The sequence below is a fragment of the Dermacentor albipictus genome, chromosome 3 (genome assembly GCF_038994185.2).
Source record: "Dermacentor albipictus isolate Rhodes 1998 colony chromosome 3, USDA_Dalb.pri_finalv2, whole genome shotgun sequence".
In the NCBI taxonomy this organism is placed as follows: domain Eukaryota; kingdom Metazoa; phylum Arthropoda; class Arachnida; order Ixodida; family Ixodidae; genus Dermacentor; species Dermacentor albipictus.
The window spans coordinates 108,112,804-108,137,092 of NC_091823.1; the positions used below are offsets into that span (position 1 = coordinate 108,112,804).

General features: G+C 45.7%; 1 protein-coding gene and 2 non-coding genes across 3 annotated transcripts in view; 2 read left to right on the plus strand and 1 right to left on the minus strand.

Moving 5' to 3' along the window:
- LOC135904875 (uncharacterized) overlaps positions 1-24,289 on the plus strand; it is a 116,543-nt gene that overhangs the window by 14,142 nt on the left and 78,112 nt on the right. The gene's annotated exons all lie outside the window — the stretch shown is intronic.
- On the minus strand, positions 8,032-8,104 carry TRNAA-AGC (transfer RNA alanine (anticodon AGC)). The gene has a single exon. It is a non-coding gene; the product is annotated as a tRNA-Ala (tRNA).
- On the plus strand, positions 11,757-11,829 carry TRNAA-AGC (transfer RNA alanine (anticodon AGC)). The gene has a single exon. It is a non-coding gene; the product is annotated as a tRNA-Ala (tRNA).

Here is a 24,289-nt window from a genome sequence, read left to right on the forward strand (position 1 = left end):
CTGACTTTTGCGTACTGGATCGCGCTTCTCTTAAGATGCGTTCCGCGACAGACACTAGCACCACGCTGGGATATCCAGCCAAGGACAACCGTAAAGTTTGCGCTTCCAAGCTTACGTCCACAACATGGCAGCAAGACTTGCTAAGGGCATTCTTGAAGCACAAACTGACAATGGCCCGCTTAACAAGCTTGGAATGTGCGGACCTATACGGCAGAAGTGGTTTGTTGGCTCGCGGCTCGTACGACCAACACGTGTGGCAGTCCTGAAAATTCAGGCGAAGATCAAGAAAACGAAGAGACCTATCTGCCGGCAGCTCATGAGTAGTTTGAAGGGGGGCTAAGCACTTCTGAAACGTTTCTAACGCTTTCTTAGCTTCCAGAATGAAGGCATCAGAAGAGCAGTCAATGAAAATTAAAAAGTCATCAACGTATCTAAATGTTTTAAAAACTGCAGTGCCTTGCACTTGTAAAGAAATGTCATGGTCTAAACAGGATAAAAACAAGTCACTAAGAATGGGAGCAATGCAAGAGCCAATACAAATTCCGCTCTTCTGCAAAAAACATTGGTTATCCCAAGTGATAAAGGTGGAATTAAGATAAATCTGTAAAAGTTCTAAAAATTGACTGCAAGACATGCCGGCCTCATTCTGGAAGGAAACAGCACCATACTTATCTATACATTGCTCAACACAGGACAGTACGCTTCTATGCGGCAAGGAATAATAAAGATCCTTTACATCAATGGAAAACGCCTGAAGACCACGGTCAGAATGTGACTTCAAAAATTCAATCACAGTTTCTGAGCTCTTAACGAGGAAAGGGTCGCTGACAGGCAGAAGGCCCAACTTTTGTTGTAAAAACACTGCCAACGGCTTTTGCCAAGTATCAATTTCTGACACAATAACCCGTAACGGAACACCGGGTTTATGCGTTTTGGCACTGAAGAAAACTTGTAGGTGATCTCGCTTGCTGTTTTCAAAGGCCTTGGTTAATTTTTGCAGGTTAAGTCTGTTGCACATGCGCTTTGCGACAGCCTTTACCTTGGCCAGCGACACCTCCCTATGACAGTTAAACGTGGCACTGATGGCTTCTAGAGTCTTCTTTCACGTCCGTGTCGTTTTTTATGTCGCGCAATATCTTTTAAGCACTTCCTGTTCCGAACTATACACGACTACTGAGGTCAGTCTGTGCATCCCAGCTGCAACTTGGCCGCTTTGGGAAGAACACGTGATTGGCACCGTGTAGATGCATCGGCACCGACCATGAATCGAAAAACATCGTGAAGAAGTGTGTGCTCAAAGCAGTCTCTATACCTTGAGTTTTTAGCCGAACACGGATGGTCGCGATATCGGCTATTCTTGGCGCCAGCTTGTCGGTCGCAGTGTTTTACTTATTTATGTACAACTACTTGTCTACTCTTTCCTGCTTCCTTAAAGAAAGGGTGGCTTGAAATATAGAAACAACGAATTAAGAGGAGGTGCCAATTCGAAGAAACCATTGCCGGGCCTTGAGGCACGTGTGCAACGGAGGGAGCACGTGACTTCAGTGGCTTGCACAACCGTGTCCAACTGCTGGGCGGCACGATCGCGACGTCAGCAGCTCAATATAATAACCGGCCCTGCTGCGTGCAACGCTGGGGGGATAGGAGTAACATAATTGAAAACATTAAAAATTAAAAATTAAATTATGGAGTTTTACGTGCCAAAACCACTTTCTGATTATGAGGCACGCCGTAGTGGAGGACTCCGGAAATTTCAACCACCTGGGGTTCTTTAACGTGCACCTAAATCTAAGTACACTGGTGTTTTCGCATTTCGCCCCCATCGAAATTCGGCCGCCGTGGCCGGGATTCGATCCCGCGACCTCCGTGCTCAGCAGCCCAACACCATAGCCACAATTGGAAACATCGGCTGACGCTTCAAGGAAACGGGTAGCCGGGGCGCAGCAACAGCGACCATTGGAGAGCCGATATAGGACCGTTGCCCAGGAGACGAACACAATGTGCATAAAATCTGCACCACAATAAGTAACGATGCACAAGCAATGGACATCCTTGAGGTGAGAATTCGCGGCCTAAAAGCCGCAATGAGCAGATATCCTTTGGACATTTACTGCAAAAGCATGGATATCCCTTCGGTTCATCCGCGGATATTCTTGAATATCCGTGGATGTCATTTCGGTGACATACCCATGCGCTCAGGCCATCATAGGCAGCAGAAGAGGGACGTCTGCGCGTGCGTGCGTAATTAATGCATGAGTTGCCTATCCTTTCGTTTTGGGCCCTCTTTAGTTCGCCCTGCACCCTCAGTGGTCAAGTGTTCATCAGGGTGTCCCATAGTGCTTGCTATCCCCTTTTAGTATAGGCTTAGGCATTCATGGCCTAGGTTTAACCCCTCCTTTCTACGTATGGCGTATGGGCAACAGCGATAGCGAACGGGCTCGCAAAATGTTTTGCTCCGGCGCGCCCATTGCTATCGTGGACAGCGGGCCGTTTGTCACTGCACTCCGGATGGCAGCTACCAAGCGCGCACACGACGGGCTTAAATGGCGCATTCTCGCCCTGTATTGGGAAAGGGATTGTCTGGCTTCGCATGGGATTTTTTTTTCGACTGAATCGCTTGACGTGCATTAAAAACAGCACGCTTAGCGTGCATTAAAAACAGCACCGCAGCCAGCTTTGCTGGCTTCGGTGGCGTGCCTGGCGCGTGGCGCATGCCTGGCGTTGGATTGGCTTGCCCGCGACGTAAAGACAAAAGAGAGAATGTCCCAAATTATAACTTCATTTATATGCAAAACCTTCTTTTTTTGTTTTAGTGGGAAGGAATAAAATAAGATAAAGCAATGCACTTTAACTTCCTTTCATATTCTTTTTTTACAAGCTCGCGTCATCTGGAGGTGCACGGGCGTTGACACTATATATGCCGCGACATGCTTCCTGTTGCCACGAACCCGCTCTTGTTGACTTTGCTTATATGCGTCAATTTTAATATGCACATGCTGTCACGCGAGCGGTTTGTGGTTTACGTGCTATGGTGGATGGCGGCGCTGTGTCACGTTATTTCCCCATATGGGCCGGCGGTTTCAGGGCGCGTTCGTCAACAAAGTCCCCTGCGCGTCTCTTGTCGAGATGAACCTTTTCGCCCCGCCATCCCGCCAAACTTTTTCTGAGACCAACTCCCGCAGTGCGACTCATCGGTGTGATCCCAAAGGAAATGATCGCAGGGGTATCTGACCTCCTCGGGGTAAACGAGCGGAGAAGAAAACGCAGCTCCGCAGCCCTTCTTATGCCACGTCCTCCTGGCGACGTCGTCACACTGTCGTGATTCCACTGCCATTGCTCCACCTCTGCCTTTGCTGCGCTGTCATCTTCATCGACCTTATTACGTCGTCGTCACACAATCGTTGTGTCGCCACAACAACCGCCGTCGTCCAATACATGTAGAGACTTGGTGTTACCATCAGCAAACAACCCTTCATCGACACACCATAGGTAATCTTCGGAAGTATTGCTATTACGTGCACTTGATTGACGATCATCTTTCATGGCTTCCGCAAAAATAATCGATGCATTCGGCGTATTTTCACACTTGAAGGTTTCTGATTTTGAGGCATTGTTTAAAGAAGGAATTGTATTAAAATATATCTGGACAAAATAGTTTTGCCTTCCGCATAGGCCTTACCGGGAGCTCCGTCCGCGCTAGCGTTTGGTAGTTCCTCGCGTGGCCCAAGGTACAAGAAGTGCATTCGCGAATATTATATCCCACTATATTTGCAATATTTTTACAGCGAAGATGTATATTCCTTCATATGCAAAGAAGTAACCTTTAAAACTTTGCTGCGTTTAAACCTGTTTTTTTATTCATTTTCATTTACTGTGCCCTCATGTCTCCTGCTTCCGGCTATTGGTTCTCAATCCTTCGTCTGGCTTTGCCGGGTGCGCTTTTGGATGCGGCTATTGGATTTCAATAAGCATTATCATTATTATATCATTTTGGGAAGCAGCCTTGGAAGTCCTTTTCTGCTTAAGACCAGCAGCGATGTTGTTCGCTTTGAATTTTCATCACAACCCCGCAATCCCGCACCCAGGGCACCGCATTGCATCTAGAGAACAGTATTAAAAAAAAAAGACATTTCGCAGAGTGTTAAACCCGGCAAGTTGGGACGGTTTTCCAACACCTTAATGAAACTGGGTGCCAAAAACTCACGCACCTTCAATGCTGTGTTTGTAGGGCATTATCATTACGGAGAAACCAGTGCGCCTTTAACAACAGAGCTGTTTAAATAGAGCCTTCGCCGTCCGCTGTCCGGTGCCACGCAGGGGGGCAGGTTCCGGAGCGCCTGACCCACTACTACGCCTTCCTTCTGCTTGCCATTCTCTTCCTCTTCGTTCACTTGTTGCGCTCTTCCTTACCGTTACGGCATATATATATATATATATATATATATATATATATATCACAGAAGTAAAGCCAGTTACACACAGTGAAAGCTGTCAAAACAGTGAAGCTGGTGGTCGTTTTCTCAAGCTAGAACTCGTGTTAAGCGTGATTTTTATGAAAGTTTTTTGTCTCGCTATCGTCGTTTTGCTACATTCGAGCTTCGGTTCCGTATTGCGCGCACTATTCCGTTGCGTGAGGTTGTGATCAAACCACAGTCTATCACACACTTTGCAGCTATGACCGCACGAGGAATGCTCTCTTGAACCGTCCATCGGCACCCTCCGTGGGAGCAATCTCTCTGCGTCGACGTCTCTGCTAGGCCTCCTACTCTCGAAGTTGGGGGTTAGCTTGCTCTGCTGTCGCTTGGCTTGGGTTGCATACTTTTGAAAGGGGGGGTTGGGTTGCCTACACAGGAGATTGGCTTTCGCTTCCCGTTCTCGATCCTCAGTGTTTCCCTCCGCTGGCGCTTTGCTTGCGCTTCTCGCTCTCGAAGCTAGGGATTTGCACGACGTCGGCGCTGCCGCTCACACGAGTTCAAAGACGAGTTCAAGCTCGAGAAAACGACCACTACCTTTGTTGCTGCCGTAGCTTTCATTGCGTGGAACTGGCTTTACTTTTTTTTTTCTGCAAGTTTGCTCAAGCGCGGCACGCACGATTTCTCGGAGCAAAAAGAACGGCCACAATAGGACTAGGGGATATAAGAAGCGAAACCTTTGTCACCCCAAGCAAAGGTACGCCACAGGGCTCAGTCATTTCACCCATACTGTTTAACATTGCGATGCTTGGCCTGGCCAGGGAACTAGGCGAAATCGAGGGCATACGACATGCAATGTATGCGGACGATATCACAATATGGGCCAACCAAGGAACGCTAGGACAAAAGCAAGAGAAACTACAAGAGGCAGCAAACCGCGTAGAAAACTATGTTAAGGCAAGAGGCCTGGCTTGCTCCACAGAGAAATCGGAAATACTCAGAATTGGAAAGAACCCCACCAAGGCCGAAATCGAAATAAACTTAGAGGGCCAGCTTATAGCGGAAAAGAACATGATAAGAGTTCTAGGAATGTGGCTGCAAAGCAGCGGAAAATGCAGTCACACAATTAGCTTACTCCAAAAATCGACAGATCAAGTAAGTAGGATGATTACGAGAGTTTCAAATAGAAGACATGGCATGAAAGAGGCAGACACGATCAAGTTGGTTAAAAGTTTAGTGGTCAGCAGAGTCACATACTCGCTACCTTACCACTTGATGAACAAGCTAGAAAGAGAACAAGCAGAAACCATACTAAGGAAGGCGTACAAAACGGCACTGCACATACCGAGGAATACTTCAAACGACAAGCTACTGCAGCTAGGAATACACAACACGTTCAGCGAGCTGGCAGAAGCGCAACTAAACACACAAATAGCGAGACTTTGGCAGTCGGCTACAGGAAGAATGCTCCTAAAGAGACTAGGATACGATACGAAAGGGGCAATAGATCGAGAGGCAGACATCCCAGACAACATCAGACAAACCCTCAGAATAAGTCCAATTCCACGCAACATGGATGCGAACCTACACGCAGCCAGAAGGCAGGCAAGGGCAGATTACGTGGAAGGCCACCTGGCAACACAGGAAAACACGGTGTACACGGATGCAGGGCTATACCCGTGGGACAAGCACACTAAAACACACAGAGTAGCTACGGCTGTAGTAGACTACATGGGAGAGACAATCAGCTGCGCAACCATAAGGAATTGCACGGTAGCGGAGGGGGAAGAGGTCGCCATAGCGCCTGCAGCGACCGAAGGCTACCGAAGTAACAGATCATTGACCATATTAACAGACTCCAAAGCTGCATGCAGGCATTACATGCAGGGGAGAGTCTGTAAAGAGGCCCTGCGAATCCTCCTCGGAGCAGGAACCCTCGGAAATAAAGTGACACACAAACTTTTCTGGATACCGGCCCATACCGGGATAGAAGGGAACGTGAGAGCAGACAGTCTAGTTCGCGAGATCACATACCGAGCTGGACAGATAGAGCCTCTCGAGAACCCTACAACGGTGGAGCCGACGTGTGCGGAAATATTAAACTACTATAGAGGGCAGAGAATCAAATATCCTCCGCCACACACACTACTTACACAACAGGAAGCAGCCGACTGGAGAAGGCTACAAACCGGAACTTTCTATAATCTACACATATTAAGTAAAATGTACCCGACACAATACAGAAACTCCTGCCCATGGTGCGGAGAAATACAAACTCTTTACCACATAACATGGGAATGTAAGCATAACTACACATTCCATAAACATAAAAACCCGAGTGCGGAGCAATGGGAGGGCCTGCTCACCAGCAGCGAGCTCACCGCCCAAAGGGCGATCGTGCAGCACGCGTGCGAAGTGGCCAGGCTCAGTGGAGCCCTGGAATAGGGGCACACCCATGCTGAGAAGCCAGGCAGCAAGCGCAAGACGGCTCACCGCTAACCTCCTTGATAGAACCAATAAAGTTTTTCTCTCTCTCTCTCTCTCGGACGCTTCAGCACCTCCACCAGAAAGCTCCCCTGACAGTTTGCTCTTCAGGTACAGATTCGGGGCGCACAATTTCATGGCAGTAAAAAAAAGAAAACAAAACAAAAACAAAAAGCGCCACCAGTATTGACGATTTCGTTTCTGAATTGTTCAATCGTGCCCTTTTTCTTTGTTTGTTTCCCCACTGCATTGGCTGAATTTTCGTTTCCCGCTCCTTGTTGTGGTATTCGCAAATTAAAGTTACTTCGCCGATGACGACCATGTTCGATAATTTATCGCTGTCGTCTTAAGTTTGCCAATCAAAGCAACATTTCTTTCGTTGCAAGTTTTGCTCTGGAGTGGACAGTTTCAGCACTATTTTTGCGGAAACTTTCTTCATTTACGAAATTTCTGTAAAAATTGTGTGAGCATAGGCGTTTTGCAACATTTGATAAATTTTTTTCATTGTTGCTCAAATATGAATGCTCACGCTCCCATGATATTTGATATTGATTCTGTGTTTAATCAATTCGTCGAAGTCCATTTCGTCAAAGACGAACACTTGGTCGCACAACGAGTGCACGCATAAAATTCTGCCTTGTCGTGCAGCAGTCCAGTCTGTACTGCATTTCGATCGCGTTCTTCTCCAGCGGTCAGAGCGATGCAGCTGAACGCACTTTGCTAACTCACTGCATGAACCTTTAGGAGAGGCCTCGTACGTGTGATGGTTTCCCAAGCCGTATCTACAGAAATATTCCACTTTTTCACCGCGTACTGCTTTTCATATCAAATTCTCACATCTCATGGCTTCGTCTTGTCTCAAACAAAACCCCGTCCTGGGACAGCACTTCTCAATGATACTTTCAATGTAGGTTCCATTTTAAGTAGCAGCCTCGCCAACAAAGAAAACAGATCCAAGCATTTGGTACAAAAAGTAAGTCTTTTATCTAATTCCACTGAACGCTTATCAATATCTCTTGAAAAACTTATGCACATATTCAAACACATATACTGCACATATTTCTGGTAGCAAGAGACCATATCGCAAATGGGCCTTCATTAATAAAACGCATCGTTATCGAAAAAGAAAAAAACGTGGAGGTGCTGGGTATCGATCCCAGTACCTCTCGCATGCTAAGCGAGCGCTCTACCATCTGAGCTACACCCCCGGACGAGTATCAAGGAGCACTCGAACTGCTATTCATACGGCAAACGAGATCGAAAGGGTGAGTGAAACAAGGCGCTTTCTTCGTTGTCCTTGTTCGAAGGACGCGGACGCCAACGAATGTCCGCTCGCGCGAGCCTTCAAGGGCGTCCGACTGGATGAGGAGTAGTGGTGCTCGCTATACTGCTCTATTCACTGAGTACTGGGGTTTTAGGTGTCAAAACGACAATGGGGTTATGAGGCTCACGCCGTAGCGTGGCACTCCATATTGTTTCGACCAGCTAGAGTATCCTCAACGTGCACCTAAATCTAGGCACACGAGCTTTATTGCATTTCGTCCCCGACGAAATGCGGCCGCATCTATTTATCGCATTGACGATATATTTGGTAAATCGGCATGAAGACGCTTTACGAAGCTGTGTTATTAGGGAGTTTTTAGGTTCTGCGCACCCAAAGTTTGTGGGGGAGGAGATGACCAAAAACGCCAGGCGCATGAAAGAACGCTAAAATATATGCAAAGGAACGAAAGCATGGCGTGGAGCTTTGGGTACGCAAAGACACCTTTGTGTGCTGTTTCTAAAGCTCTCTATCTTGTGTTTTTCCTTTTTTTCCTTTCTGCCTACCTTCACTTAGGGCTTATTGCCCTTGCAAAGTAGCGTTCAATGCATCTGCACCGGCAGACCTTGCTGGACCTCGCGTTCTTTTTCAGCGGCCAGAGTGACGCCGCTGAACTCACTTTGCAAACTCGCTGCGTGAACCTTTAGGACAGTCCTCGTACGTGTGATAGTTTTCCAAGCCGTCCCTACAGAAATATCCCACTTCATCACCGCGTACTGCTTTTCATATCAAATTTTCACATCTCATGGTTTCATCTTGTCTCAAACAAACCCCGTCCTCGGAGAAGCATTTCTCAATTATACTTTTAATGTAACATCCATAACGCTTATCAGCCTCGCCAACGAAGAAAACAGATCGGAGTATTTCGTACAAAGAGTAAGTCTTTTATGTAATTCCGCTGAACACTTTCCGCGAAAAGCATGGATGCGTAGTCAACATCATGACTTTTCACGCTTACGACAGGCACAATCCAAATTGCTTGCTTGTTTCCTTGGATCGACACCTTTTCTGCTCTTGCCGCCGCTGCTGCTGCTGCCATCAATGGTATATATTAAAGCGATAGCGGGACGCGTTCTTTTCTGCTGCCAACTGCACCACGCGGCTACGCGATTTTCCTGGGCGCGTTCGTCGAAACCACGCATGGGCCCCTGCGCCACGCGTCAATGGCGCCAGAAATCGCGTTATGCGGGTCCAGCTTTAAGGGCCCCGTGTTGCAGGAAATCCGGTGTCGGCGTCCCGCGTCCTGCGTCGACCATCTTGTGAGCGAAACATCATTCGGAACCACCACATCCAACCATGCAGGCCCTCCGTGTAGCACGGAGCCGTCAAACTAATTGAATTTCTCAAAGTAAACTGAGTCAGAAAAATCGCGAAGTTCGGCTTACACACAACCTACGGACATGATAGCATCGGATTGAAATTTGAATACACGAGAAGGCATATTTCCTTTACCCGGAAACTCAGACACTCCCCATTTCCAGCGTTTCTAACATTCATACAGTGGCGCACCCTGTTCCTAGCAGCACAAACCAGATGGCGCTCACCTCCGCGCATCAGCGGCCCACGAAAGAGGCCGCGCTTCTACCAGAAAGCTCGCCTTCGTGCATGGCGTTCACCAACAGGTTTTACGGGTAAACATTACGGTTACATAAGTTGCAGTTGCTGGGAAGTGCGAGAGGCAGTCAGGTATTCTTGAATGCTAGATCTTCACCTGCCGATAAAGGGCCATTGATACTAACTCTATTAACTGAATCGTTACTGAATACCAGGCAGTAACATGCATCTCGTAGATTCTGTAATTCCTGGTTAATTATTTACGAACTCTCTTAAATGCTTTCAGGTCGAGAGGTTCTCGAGTTCTCATGAATTTCGCAGATAGTTTATCACGCTTTATATTTTTCTTGGAAAGGACTCATTAACCATGATTTCCTTAGCCCTTTCTTGTAGGCTTTGGCAAACAAAATGCTTTTTATACGCACCAAGAAACCTGCTAAGAAACATATTATCAGCTATTTTAGCATCATCTTGTTCCATAATATCGTCCCAGTTTATGTGCGAGATTTTTATTTGGAATGCTGCTATGGTTTGCTTAGTTATGGGCTGGAAGGTTCTCTTTATATCTATGTGCAAGGCTCTCCGAACTGACATGAAAAGTGGCACATTGTTACTTACGGCACAGCTTAAGAAAGCACCTGAGTGGAGAGTAATTTGTACTAAACAAATCAAGAACTCTCCGTAGTGGCTGTTTTCTAGTGCTAGAAAGAATTCTGTTAATTCACCCATTTGACGCGAATATTTTCTAGAAATCGAACACTGCGTGGTGTGTCAGAGGCCATTTTAACTTTAATATCTCCTCCGAGAATTACATTTCGTGCATTTTCATTCTTGAGTAACAGAAGACCTTCTAGAAAATCCAGAAATTAACGAGCAGCACAATCGGGAGGGCGCTAGCATACTAAAGCGTCTAAGTGGGGAAAAAGTGTGAAGTGTGGGAAGCCGGTTACGTGGTGGACATACTATATAGTGCCACCGACGGTGGTCTGCTCAGGAACGCCGTCATTTGCGCTTCTCTCCTCGAAGAGGCAGGACGTGTGTCGAGTGAGCTACTGAACGACATTTTGCAGCGTGGTGAACACGCTTCAAATCATGGATTCGAGACCTCAAACAGGTGCGACGTAATATTCACCCATTCCTCTCGCACTTAACGCTAAATCGTCACGAGAAAGCTGTTCGTGCCTGTCGTTCTGATTACCACTGCTAATATCCTTTGGGGATTATATAACGGCTATGGAAACATTGTATACACATTTTTATTAGAGAAAGAGCTCTTTATTTAAAACTAAAGAGGTCTGCCGGCGCAGATGCATTCAGTGCTACTCTGCAAGGGCAGCAAACGTCTTAAATGAAGGAAGGCAGAAGGAAACGAAAAAAAAGGAAACACAAAATAAGGAGTTTTAGAAGCAGCACACAACGGCGTCTTTGCGTAGCCAAAGCTCCACGCCGCGCTTTCGTTCCTTTACACATATTAGCGTTCTTTCATACGTGAGGTGTTTTGGGTCCCTCCCCCCCCCCCCCACACACACACACATAGGGTGCGCAGAACCTAAAAGCTCCCTAATAACAGATCTTCGTAAAACGCCTTCATGCCATTTCGCCAAATACACCATCAATGCGATAAATACAAGTGGCCGAATTTCGTCGGGGACGAAATGCAATAAAGCTCGTGTGCCTAGATTTAGGTACACGTTGAGGAAACTCTAGCTGGTCGAAACAATATGGAGTGCCCCGCTACCGCGTGTGCCTCATAACCATATTTTCGTTTCGTCACCTGAAACCAGAGTATTCATTTAATAGAGCAATGTAGCGAGCGCCACTACTCCTCATCCAGCCGGACGCCCCTTGAAGGCTCGCGCGAGCGGGCATTCGTTGGCATCCGCGTCTTTCGAACAAGGACGACGAAGAAAGCGCGTTGTTTCACTCCCCCTTTCGATCTCGTTTGCCGTATGAAAAGCAGTTCGAGTGCCCCTTGTTTCCCGTCCGGGGGTGTAGCTCAGATGGTAGAGCGCTCGCTTAGCATGCGAGAGGTACTGGGATCGATACCCAGCACCTCCACTTTTTTGTTTTTTTTTTTCTAAATATGATACGTTTTGGTAATGAAATCCCATTTGCGATATGATCTCCTGCTGCGAAGGATATGTGCATATGTTCATTCCTGAGCATTGACACGCAGCACTTCATATTAAGCCGTAGTACAGGTGTAGTTCTTAAGTACATCACAAGATACGGGCTCAGTTATCAACAAGGAGACACGTTCCCCTCTTCTTGTCAGCCTACTGAGACAGAATGGTTTTTTTTGTGAGCTGAAATATGTTATTGTTATTCGTGTCCCACTTTTCAGTTATCATTACAATATCGCAAAGTTTGTTGATGACAACGAAAATGCTCTCAACCACTTTTTCTATTTTACTGTTAACTGAATGAGCATTTATGTGTACGCAACTAATGTCATTTCAATTCGCTTCAATGGGTCCAAACCATTCCTGTTTAGTAAGTGACACTAAGTGTGTCAGGATATTATAGGAAAATCGAGATCAGAAAAAAACCCACGACAAATTAATGAAGAGAAGAATTGCTCAGTAATATCGCGGAACTCATCCTCGCTAAAAATCTTGGTCGAGCATCATGTTTCTTAGCAGGCCTTTCTTGGCCATCCAGGCATTGCGCAGATCTTGGCCCCCGAAGCGCACCAAGCGCACAATAATACCAGGCGTCTTTCCTGACTCAGCTAGGAGCCTGCGGAGCAAACTCCTCTTCTGACAAGCGAGCTATGTTCAGCTGTTGTGGGAATTCATTCACCCCACCTAGCACTTTTTTTTACCCTCAGTCTTTGGGACTTATGTATTACAATGTTTAGGCGCCTGCTATGTCACTCAAAGGTGTCAGCGTCTTTATGAAATTTGCTGAGGTCCTGCAAAGCATCATATCTCTCCATCTTCCCACCTTTCACCTCACATTGTTAATACCATGTTCGTGGATGTCAAGTAGGGAGCGTAAATGCGAAAAGGGCTTGCACTTCTGTTCCCGATGCGTTTCAAGGCAAGAATGCAATAGATTGGCCAGTGAAGCACGCGCTAGATGTTACAAAGAGCGACTTTGACACGAGAGAAGCTTGCTTACGATCGTAGCCTAATAGATAGAGCATTCGGCTGTTGAGCTAGAAGACAGATGTTCATTATTGCATCATACGCAGATTTTACCCACTTTGGAGGTACCTAACGGAGAGGTCCAAGTGCGTTGGGCGCGAGCGATCGCGTCCCAGCGTGCATCATATCGCGAAAGACATGCGAGGTGTAGAAACATTATTTTGATACACGAGTCTGTGCGATGTCACCCGTTGACCGTTCGACCATTGCTGGCGACGTCACTTGCCAACGTGACTCTCCCGTCTTGAAACAACATTATTGTGTTGCCAGTCTTTGAAGCATCGAATTGGCCAACGCTGATTGATTCCTTATCGGGATGAGCAACAGTGCCGCGTGCTGTTTACATGGGTGTAAAAGGGAAGAATAAAACTTCACTGAAAAGTGGCCTCAGTCCATGGCTGAGGTGGATATGCAGAAGGGTCTCGAAGGACAATGCAAGTGTCGTCGTAGCATGGCTACCGGTTTGGTGAGCCCTCTTACCTGTCACATTGTCGACGCCTGTTGCCACGACACTGTAGACGAAGGTTGTGAGATCTCCATTCCCGGGTCATCCACATCCGACTCTCCCGTCCAAGAGCTGAATCCGTGTTGCTGAGCTGTGCAGGGTCATTGATAAGCCCCTGAGCTGCGTCACCTAATAAATAATCCTAAAGTATGCACGTGGAACGCAACGCGGGGAACCATCGCAAAATGCAATATGAGCGTCAGCGTTGTGGTTGTTACAGCCCTCAACGCAAGGCTGAAGAATGTTTTGTGCGTCAGGCCGATGGCCCATTGGGCGTGCGCCCCCCTTCCCCCCGGGGGTTGCATGAATACTAGCTACAGTTGTCCTTGTGCTTTTCCTTTTTTCCCATAATGCCTTGTATGACAATATGGCATTTAGGGAGCATGGTTTACTGAGGATCGATTTATATTGCCGCAGGCAAGGATAATTGTACATGTTGTCTATTGTGATGAAACACCGTTTGTAAACAAGCTGCATATTCATATCGAGACACACGGACGCTGACAAGCTCGTGATATAATAATAATAATAATAATAATAATAATAATAATAATAATAATAATAATAATAATAATAATAATAATAATAATAATAATAATAATAATAATATTTATTGTTGCCATCTTACAATAATCGTACATCAGAAGGCAGGCCCGTCAAAGCCAACGAAGTGGCTTGCGTGACTTGGCCCGGCATGTCGGCAAACAAAGTCAAAATGGCAACATGTACAGAAATGACAAGCTCGTGAAGTTCATCACACAAAATGAAACAGAAAATCAGCTGAAATCAGTGACAAAAGAAATACAAGAAACAAGAAAAGAGAAATGCAGTATTATACATATCTTACAGTGCCTTCAACATTTTTTTCAAGTTTCGTTTCGAAGTTGCAGTAAATATATGATCAGGAAGATCATTGAATATTCTTGGGACATAAGCATACCTACTAGCCTTACCAAATCTTGTGTTGCAGTGCGGTACTACAAAACGCAATGTTTTCCGCAGTGCACGGGGAGCAACATATTCTTGTTTGAAATCAGGGTTCCAAAAATGTCTCACCACAACCGTTTGAGTGAACAAAGTTTGAAATGACGGAAGACCCAGATGTATAAATAAGTTCACATTGTCGGCCGAGGAAGAGTTATAAACAATGGACTTCAACATATTTTTTAGAATACTGTCAATTCGACAAAGCCATCGAGATGAGCAAAACCCGAACAATGTAATGCCATAACGTAACACACTGTATGCTAAGGCGTGCATGATAGTGATTTTTACAGGCATCGGAACAATGGATTTAATATTAAAAAGCAGCGAGGAAACACTTCTGAGCCTGCCGCAAAGATACGTCATGTGATCATTCCATGAGAGGTCACTGTCAAAGAAAACACCAAGGTATTTAATGGAGTTAACATATTCTACAGGGGCACACTGACACGATTGGCAAGTACGACAGTGTAGAAACAAGGGTAAATTTGTAACCGTTGCTTTAAGTGGATTTCTAAAACATAACAGTTTTGTTTTTTCTTTGTTTATTGACAAACAGTTGTTAGCAAACCAGGTCACTGCGTCGTACACACTCTCTTGAAGTAATGCAATTGCTTTTGAGTAACAGATATGTTTAGTTAAAAGGACAGTGTCATCTGCGTACTGAAATATCATACACTTCGAAACAGCTGAAGAAAAGTCATTTATAAATATGTTAAAGAGAAGAGGAGACAATATAGAGCCCTGAGGCACTCCAGCTTTCAAGGGTAGTTTGTTATTTATGAATAACTCGTTGTCTAAAGATATCACCTGCGAGCGGCCGGACAAATAGTTTTTTAGGAACTGGTAAAATGGACCCCTGAAGCCGAGCAGGTATAGTTTTTCAAGCAGGAGTTCGTGGTTCACAGTATCAAAGGCTTTAGAAGTATCGAGAAACAACGCGCATGCAAACATGTTTTGTTCTAAAGCTGTGTTCAATTCATCGGAAAATTCCTCGAGCAGAGCAATGGTGCCCCGTCCCGCGACAAAGCCGAACTGACGACTCGATATAACTGAAAACTTATCTAGAAATGACGTCATAGTTTCTAAGAGAAATTTTTCTATTATTTGTGACATGATAGGCAAGATTGAAATAGGTCGGTAACTGTCCACAATACCTTTCTTTCCTCCTTTAAATAATGGAGATACAATAGCCGTTTTTAATTCCGCCGGCATTGTAGCCGTCTCTAGGAATCCATTAAGTATGACAAGAAGAATACGCGATAGTGCGTTGAAGTTTCGTTGGAGCAAAGATGCCGATATACCGTCTATACCAGCTGGCTTATGTCGCCTAAACCCAGCAACTATTCTTGCGAGTGTGTCGAATGTTATCGTTGGTAAGAACGCGGAAGCCGATAAGATTTTTTCTTTTCCAGAGCGGCCAGCTGGCACCATTGAAGTTGCTCCCGAAGCGCGCGCGAAATGTTGATTAAAGATTGCGGCTGTCTGTGCAAGATCACATGGGAAAGTGTCAGCTAGCTTTGAATTATTAGTGTCTTTCCCGCGTAGGTGGTTTATCAGTGACCACGTCTTTGCCGGATTTCGAACGGATAATTGAAACTGACGTTGAAAGTAGCGGCGTTTTGCGCATCGTATAAGGGCGACGACTTTATTCCTTGCGCTTCTGTAGCTAGCGCGAAGCTCAGCATTGTTAGGAGTTCGTTTAAGGCGTTTCCACAGCAAGTCTCGGTAGGCGATTGCATTCATTATATCCACGGTAAGCCAGTTATGATTTCTTCTCTGTTTAGTTAGAACAATTCGAGTGCAGGCTTCTTGAAAGCTGCGTATTTTCGAACTGAATTGTTCATAAATAAACACTGGCACTCCGGAAACAATCAGTGAAGACCAGTCGAACCTGCCAATCATTTCATCCAATTTGCGTTGATCAACAACGATAACGCGCGTCCGCCTATCTGAGTTATTTACTTTCCAACGTTGAGGTGTGTTAAAAAGACGCCTCAAGCTGAAACGACAGACAGTGAAATAGTGGTCTGCTAAGCGTTGCGTAATCACGCATGAATGCGGATCATGATTAGGCGCCCGTGCGGCGATGTGGTCTAAACAAGAATGCGTTATTCGGCCATTCACAATTTCTTCACGTGTGAAGGTGGTGACCATGCTTTCGAGGCCAAAAGCAGAAAGGGCAGATAAATAGTCTGACACTTGAGCTTTACCTGGGCATAATACGTCAATATTTAAATCACCGGTGAGGCAAAACACCTCCTCATAACTGAAACGCTTCAAAACAGTCTCTAATTCTATTATAAAGCGACTAACGCTGTTTGCAGGAGGCCGATAGATCGCTAACAAAGTAAGAGTGGTCTGAAGAAAGCTTACATTTAAACACAGGCATTCAGCATGAGCCAGATCTACATCAATGCATGATACTGTGTACTTTTCATTCACAAAAACTGCAATTCCACCCCCTCGACGGTGTAAACGAGTGATAAATTTTTCACTATAACCTTTTATGGCAAAAAATTGTGTGCTTGATTCGGGAATATTTATTTCGGTTAGCACAAATACATCTACAAAATTTCTGGCATCTTCTGCAATATGTTTAAACTCATCCCAGTATTTACGTAGACTGCGAATATTTATATTGACCAAAGTAAAGTCTGATTCGGAATTCGGACCGAAGCTGTCCTTAAAAGCTCGAAAGCTCGGAAAATCAAGCAAAACAGACGGATACATATTCATTGGATTTTTTCAACATCCATTTCATTGGTAATGCGAATGAGTGGAGAGACTTCGTCCTTCTTAGCGAAGATTTTGCCTGCTCTCACCCACACGAACTTGTACTTGTGTAGCTTGCCTGCGGCCCGGGCAAGCCAGAACAGATGCCGATTTGCCTTGGTTAGATTGTCATTAAAGTAGAGCTTCGGAAGTACTTTGGATTCACAGAGCTGTCGAAGCTTTCCACGAGCCCTCATCCAGTTTTCTTTCATGTTTACCGTTGAGAAACGAACCAAGACTGTAGGGACAGTGTCTGTTTTGCCAGAAAGTCGGTGGACAGCAACGACGTCAGTATCAACAGAAAATTCGGGTAAATCAATTTTATCAGCCAGATCATGCAGTATTTTTTTCAAGTCTTCCTTATCAGCAACTGGCATGCCACGAATTTCCAAATTTGCCTTTCTGCTGTGCTGTTCAGATTCATTTTGATCGTGCTGCAATCGTAGCAAAATCTCAGCCTGAACACGGACAGTCTCATTTAACTTCTGAATTTCTCTGTCTCTGGTCCTGGCTGCTTCTTCAGACAACTTGAGCTGTTCACGTGTAGTCTCGTACTGCTTTGACAAGAAAGTGACGGCGTCTTCAAGGTCAGAGACGGTCTTCGACAGATTTAAGAATTCGGCTTTCAGAAACAAGAGCGAGTCAACCTTAGAATGCAGTGCCGGTAGTACTTCTAAGCTTTTTTTTACGTCCTTGATTTCCGCAACAAGAGCTAAAATAGCGTCGTTATTGCCTGCCGCCTGCGCTGAATATAATAATAATAATAATAATAATAATAATAATAATAATAATAATAATAATAATAATAATAATAATAATAATAATAATAATACCACTTGTTTCTATGAATAAAGGTTATTAATAATAATAATAATAATAATAATAATAATAATAATAATAATAATAATAATAATAATAATAATAATAATAATAATAATAATAATAATAATAATAATAATATTATTAAGGACGCGCAAGTATAGCGTCTTTCGAAATGCATCTTGAATATGCGGTTTGTTCAGGGAATAAGTGTGCCATATGCCACCGTGGGTTAGGTTTTCGAGTAAAGCTTGAGGGAGACATTGCAGAAAAGACATTCCATTCCTAGCCTATCGATTCTTATAGCGTTGTTTCGGGTTTTTCTATTATTATTTTTTGGGGTAATCGCCTAAATCGACCTGCAAGTGGGTGGGATAAAACTAAAGAACACCTTTTGCACTTCCGCACACGGTGAACAAACATTTCTGCGCACCCTCAACCGGTTTCGGAAGAAAGGATTCTGGGTCCCTGATCGACCTACTCGTGTATGGTTAAGGCTACCAAGTCGCGACTGTGTTTTATTGTGATAGCAATTGTGTGCACTTTCCAGGCGCATTTCAGCCGTCGGCGTCACCGTTCGGTACCGCGTAAGGTCCAAGGGCGAAAAATCCTAATCCTAATACTAATCCTAATCCTAATTTTAATCGTAGAGTCCAAGGGCGTGAGTGAAAGCACGCGAGGGTGAGCCGGTGATCGGGGTTCAATCTCGCGCACGCAAGGGAGAGAAGTGAGGTGGAAGTATTCCATCGCGCAAGACCCCCCCGCCCCCGTCCCCGGTGGCGGTGGTTCTATGTTAAGTAAAGACGGCGCTATGAAGTTTTTTTGTTTTCTTATTCACGATATGGCGCGGATGAAGCAGGGCATGCGGGAAGTAGTCTGTCGACCGCAGCGATCGGGATCGACGGACGGAAACAACAAAATCCATTTGCCGTCATTTAACTGCTCATATAACTGGAAACGATAGCCTTAAGGGGAACTCGTAACTATCGCTATGACAACGGCGATAAGGACAACGGTGACACAACGATGGTGACAACTCAGACGACGGCATGATGACGGCTCATGCGTCGCTGATCGAGCCGCGCCCCCGTCGGCCACCCAAGGCATGGGGAAGCTTGGCCCAACGAAAAATTGGCGACTATACTGCCGAGAAAATATGATGATGATGATGGTGATGATGATGATGATGATCCATGCTATTAACTGGAACACGTGACACCAAAGCCGGATGGACGGACATCTTAGGCGCTATCACTTCGTAATAGAAGGAACATATAGGAGGGAGCCACTGCGGAAGCGTTACAAAAGTGCACCTTCGAGACGAAGTGGGACAAGAAGTCTGCTGTTTGCTTACAGGGCACCGATAGCCCTACTGTGGTGGTGCGTTCGTCGCCATGCCAACTCACATCAAGTAATATAACGGCAAACACGGAATATTTATCTCTAAACCTTTCCCGTTTATTTTCTTTCTCCAGGTATATCACTTTCGCACCAGTTATCACTGCGGCACACGTTATGTCAATTTAAAAACGCGATAACTGACTACTGTATTTAATAAATCGTTAAGAGAATCAGTGAAACATTGATTTATACAATCTAAATACTTAACGGTGTCCAGGAGCAGTGTTGGTGCATATCTGACCTCTCGGGGTTAATGACAGTGGGCTTCTTTCGATCGTTACAGTCACTGCTGGTCATTTAGGAGGCCGGAACGGTTCTTGCCATTAGTGTAAACCTCGTGCTCTGGCACCGATGCACTCGTTCTTGCGTTGATGCTGATCTGTACTTCCGCCTTCGCTTATCTCGCCAAACCAATATTTACTTTTTTGCACGCACGCTGAGGAACGAAAGTAGCGCACATTTTTTTTTTTTGCACCACAGCTGTGGGGCTCTCGAAGTCCAGACATCCATTAACTAGTGTTATCTCTGCTGGCAGAGCTGAACTTCAACACAAGCTTTTGTTTTTTTGGAAGTGTGAGCAGGAGACGCTCTAAACGGTCTAGCGAGCTTACTATGACAAGTGCGTGGACAGTTAGGCTACATGGAAGCTAGTAATATCCAGTGTGTGCCGCATATGTGCGTGTTAATTTATTTTGTAGCGAAGCTATCTTCACCCCTTCCATCGACTTTCTCGCCGCCGCAGCCGCTGGGTGCTGTACTGCCGAATAGCTCTTGCCGAATACGTGAGTAATACTAAAGGTTATGCCGTCTTTCTGCCGTCGTAGTCGTCATCCCTGCTGTCTACTGGCTACAGTGTTGCACAATTGGCCGGTGCCGGACATAGTTCAAATATAGTGCGAATATAGGGCAGCCCAATTGGCGTCTACAGAACATAGTGCTAAGAAACACCGGATAAAGAGAGTGTTTCACTTAACTCAAGCCAAACATTAAATATATGCAAATGCTACGTAGCTGGACAGAACCGAGGTAACGTTGTTTGCCGCCGCGTGGAGATACTCAGATTATCTCTTTTTTGTTTTCATTGTCACGGCGGCCGCATTTCGATGGGGGCAAAATGCGAAACCACCCGTGTATACTTAGATTTAGGTGCACGTTAAAGAACCTCGGGTGGTTCAAATTTTCGCAGTCCCCGCTACGGCGCACCTCATAATCAGATAGTGGTTTTGGCAGGTAAAACCCAATATTTCTTTTTGCATTCCGCCTAATTAGATAATTAATCTTAACTAACTGATCAACTTCCAATTATTATAATTATATTAAAAGCGTCAATTAGAGAATTTTAGAGCAACACGAAAAACAGTTTTCTGTTGCTGAATACGTGCTAGACAAAAGTGTTTTTCCGAGCGTGAAAGAAGCCTGCGAATACACCCAGAGTGCCTCGAGTGGTCAGTCGCGCGACGATATTGCGCATATTCGCGGGCTTCTTTCACGAGGGCACCAGGCTCGACAAGCTTGGTGCCCTCGTGCTTCCTTTTTGTGTGTCTGATATTAAGGGGCTCGACAATGTCCTTAACGCAGCGCAAAGTTTGCAAGCAACTTTGCAACTTCAGGCAAATTGCCTTGAAGAAGACAGTGGCAATACGGGATAAACTATCGTCACAAAATTTCCGGCAAGAGTGGCAAGTGGAAATTGTTAGGTTCCTAAAACAGCAGGCGAATATTCAGCTATGCAGAACTTCAAAGTACCCTGCAGAATTGGTAGTATTTCGGATCCTTGTGTTCACGATATCTCCACAGGCGTGCAGATTTATTAGGAGCACGTCGAAGCGGAAACTTCTGCATTCAGGCACCACAAGACGTGTTTGTTGGTCGCACCACGTGAATCCATGCATTGGACAGCAAGGTTCTTTATTTCTGTCCTAAACGAAGAGACTGGCAGCAGCAATGGGTGTCAACGAGAAGGCTGTGACACTTGATATGGAAGAAATTCATCCTGAGCCGTACATTAACTACAAGGATGGAGGTTTAGTGGGAATGGCTGCGAACAGTGAAAGCGCAGCGCAGACTGCACATGCGTTTATGATTCAGAGCCTCCTGTCATCAAACAAAGACGTATTGCCCATCCTTCCAGTGGCGCAAATAGGCGCAAAGCTGCTCCATCGATTTCTTCGTCAGCTCATTAACTACCTGGAGGCTACAGGATTCCGAGTCATTGCAGTTGTTTCAGACCACTCTTTTAAAGGGAGGGCAATGCCATTTTTATTCACTGCCAGCGCACGTTCACGCTGTGTACAAACATCCACCAGACCACTCACGACCACTGCTTTTCTATTATGGATTCTGTCGATATGCTGAAGTGCATAAGGAACAATTGGTTGAACCAGCGTAACAGTGGAAAGCGTATATTTTCCCCTGGCATCGATTAAATACCTGACAAGCCACGTGTGCCTACTGCTTCGTTCTGCACACTGCTAGAGCTTTACGAGAAAAAGAGTAATGAGCTTGTAAGACTTCCCCCCCATTGTCTTGGAATGCACTAAGATCTGCAAACACAAAAAAGACAAAACGTGAAACTTGTTATCAATGTTTTTAACGATTTTGCAGTCGCAGCACTCAACAGTACAAGTGCAGCAGAACTACAGCATGCGAAAAGCCCGGATGATTTTATCAGCACTATCTCGATGTGGTGGCGGATAGTGAACGCCATATTGCCAAACAAAGGAAGGCGTCTTCGAGACGACTTCCAAGAACACGTAAAGACCGCGTGTTTTCCCCAAGTCGAGTTCTTGAACAAAATAGTCACTTGGTTAGACTACTGGAAAAGCCTAGTCACGACACTAGTCACTTCACTCATGAAACCCATAACGTATTGCGCCACACATCTAGCACTCTGGCTCAGGTGGCAAGCTAAATAGCCTTGAAGAGCTTGGCTTAAAATATGTTCTGCTAGGAAAGTTTCAGTCGGACTGCCTTGAAGATAGGTTCGGCAGGTACCAAAAGTTAAGTGGCACGCAGCACACTATATCCATACGGCATACCTATGAACCAGAACACAAATTGATAGTGCAGAAGGTCCTTGAGCTTCCATATTGTGAAGCAGAGCATATCATGTTAGAAGGTCAAGCCTATATAAATGAAAGGATATTTATGAAGACGAAATGTACAAAAGTAGTCAGGCACCTCAATGCTAAGAAGCACATTAGGCCCTATGCCTTGTCCTTTTAATCAGCGGCATGTTTTAAGCTTGTTGTTTCGCTTATTTTCGGGATATTGGATCGCTTGGCTAGCTTTAGAAAATTATGTACATAAACATTTTAATGACCAAACTTAATTTTTCCATAGGCTTCCTTTTGAAAGCAACATAGTGAACTTATGCAAATATCAAGTCCATCTTTTTCGCATCTTTTTTTCTTCCACCGTTTCTCTCTTAGGGCCTTTCAATCCTTCATCTACTCCTCTATGCAGAGAAGCACGTAGGTGACTTTACACACACCGGCAGTATTCTCTGCGTTCCAATAAAGAGCTTTCTCCCTCTCTGGATAACAAGTTATGTGCACTGGGTATGTGCTGCTCTAGAACGACAAAAATTATTCTTCGAATTTATCCGATGCTCAAAGGAACTAAATCCACGCAACGCACGAACTTTACGGCGGCACCGCTAGACGGCGCAGCGTGTGCAGCAAGAAGCGCGAGAGAGAAGCCCGGTTGCGCACATCTTTCGGCGTTGGCAATGCGGTGTGTCTCTACATTGCTTCAATGCTAGTGGCATTTGCGGCGGCGTTCATCGTGAGATGGTTTCCCTCTGGTTTTGTTCCTGTAATGATTGTGAGTTTTAAAGAAAAAGGTGTTTACCGTTGTATTACGTGCAGGAAGACTTTCTTTTGGAAGATTAAAAGCAACGATTACCTATTCGTTGAACTCGTCTTAACATACCACCATATCGTATCGGACGATTCCGTGGCGTCGTTAGCGTTACAGGACTACGGAATGTGTGCAAGTCGTAAGAAGCTAAACCGACCTCTGATTTCATCGGGCGCAGCGTGATTCTATAAAGCCTGGCACATGTTCCCTTAAGGCGAACACCACTGACGACCAAGTGCACGCATCCATCAGGGAGATGGGAAGGCACCATGGTTTCGCACCACGATTTCAAGCCTAAACATTTGAGCAACGGACTTCAGATGTCTTTGGTTCTCGTACGGGATGGACGTGGTTCCGAGAACTACGCGAAACTAGAGCAGCAGTGTTTGGCCATCCGACATGTTATAGCAGGCTGTCGCGTATCAGGCTAATTTCGCGAGCCGGGCAGAGAGAGAGAGAGAGGAAGGAATGATAGGGAAAGAAACAAAAAGAGGAGAAAGAAGGAGTGGGAAAGCCAGTGCTCGGGCGCGTCACAGGGACCGGCTGTTATTGCGGGCCAGTGGCGATACATGGGCAGCGGCGTACTGCGAAAGGCACCGAGGGCGTATCGTTCAAAGGGGAGGAGGGAGCGGGGGTAGTGCCATGCAAGCGCGGCCAAGCGGCGCGATGGAGCGTATCCATCCCGGTCACGTCTGTCGCCCGGTAACACAGAAAGGGAAGGCCGCAGCAGCGCCAGGAAGACACGCCGACCCGCGGTCGACGGGGTCGCTTTCGATCTCCCGACAACCGACCACTGTGTGCAAAAAAAAAAAAAATCAAATCGGAGGAGGGAAGGTGGGCACCCCCTCAGTTGTTGTTATACGCCGATCGATGCATCAGTCGGTGTCGTGTCCAGACGTGGCTGCCGATCGACTCCCGGTGATTGGCATCTCCGTTCTGTCCTCTCTTGGAGCGCTTAATTGGCTGCCTGTCATTGCGGGTGGAGGCCTCGACCCACTCGACCCATCCCGCGGCTGGCAGGCCG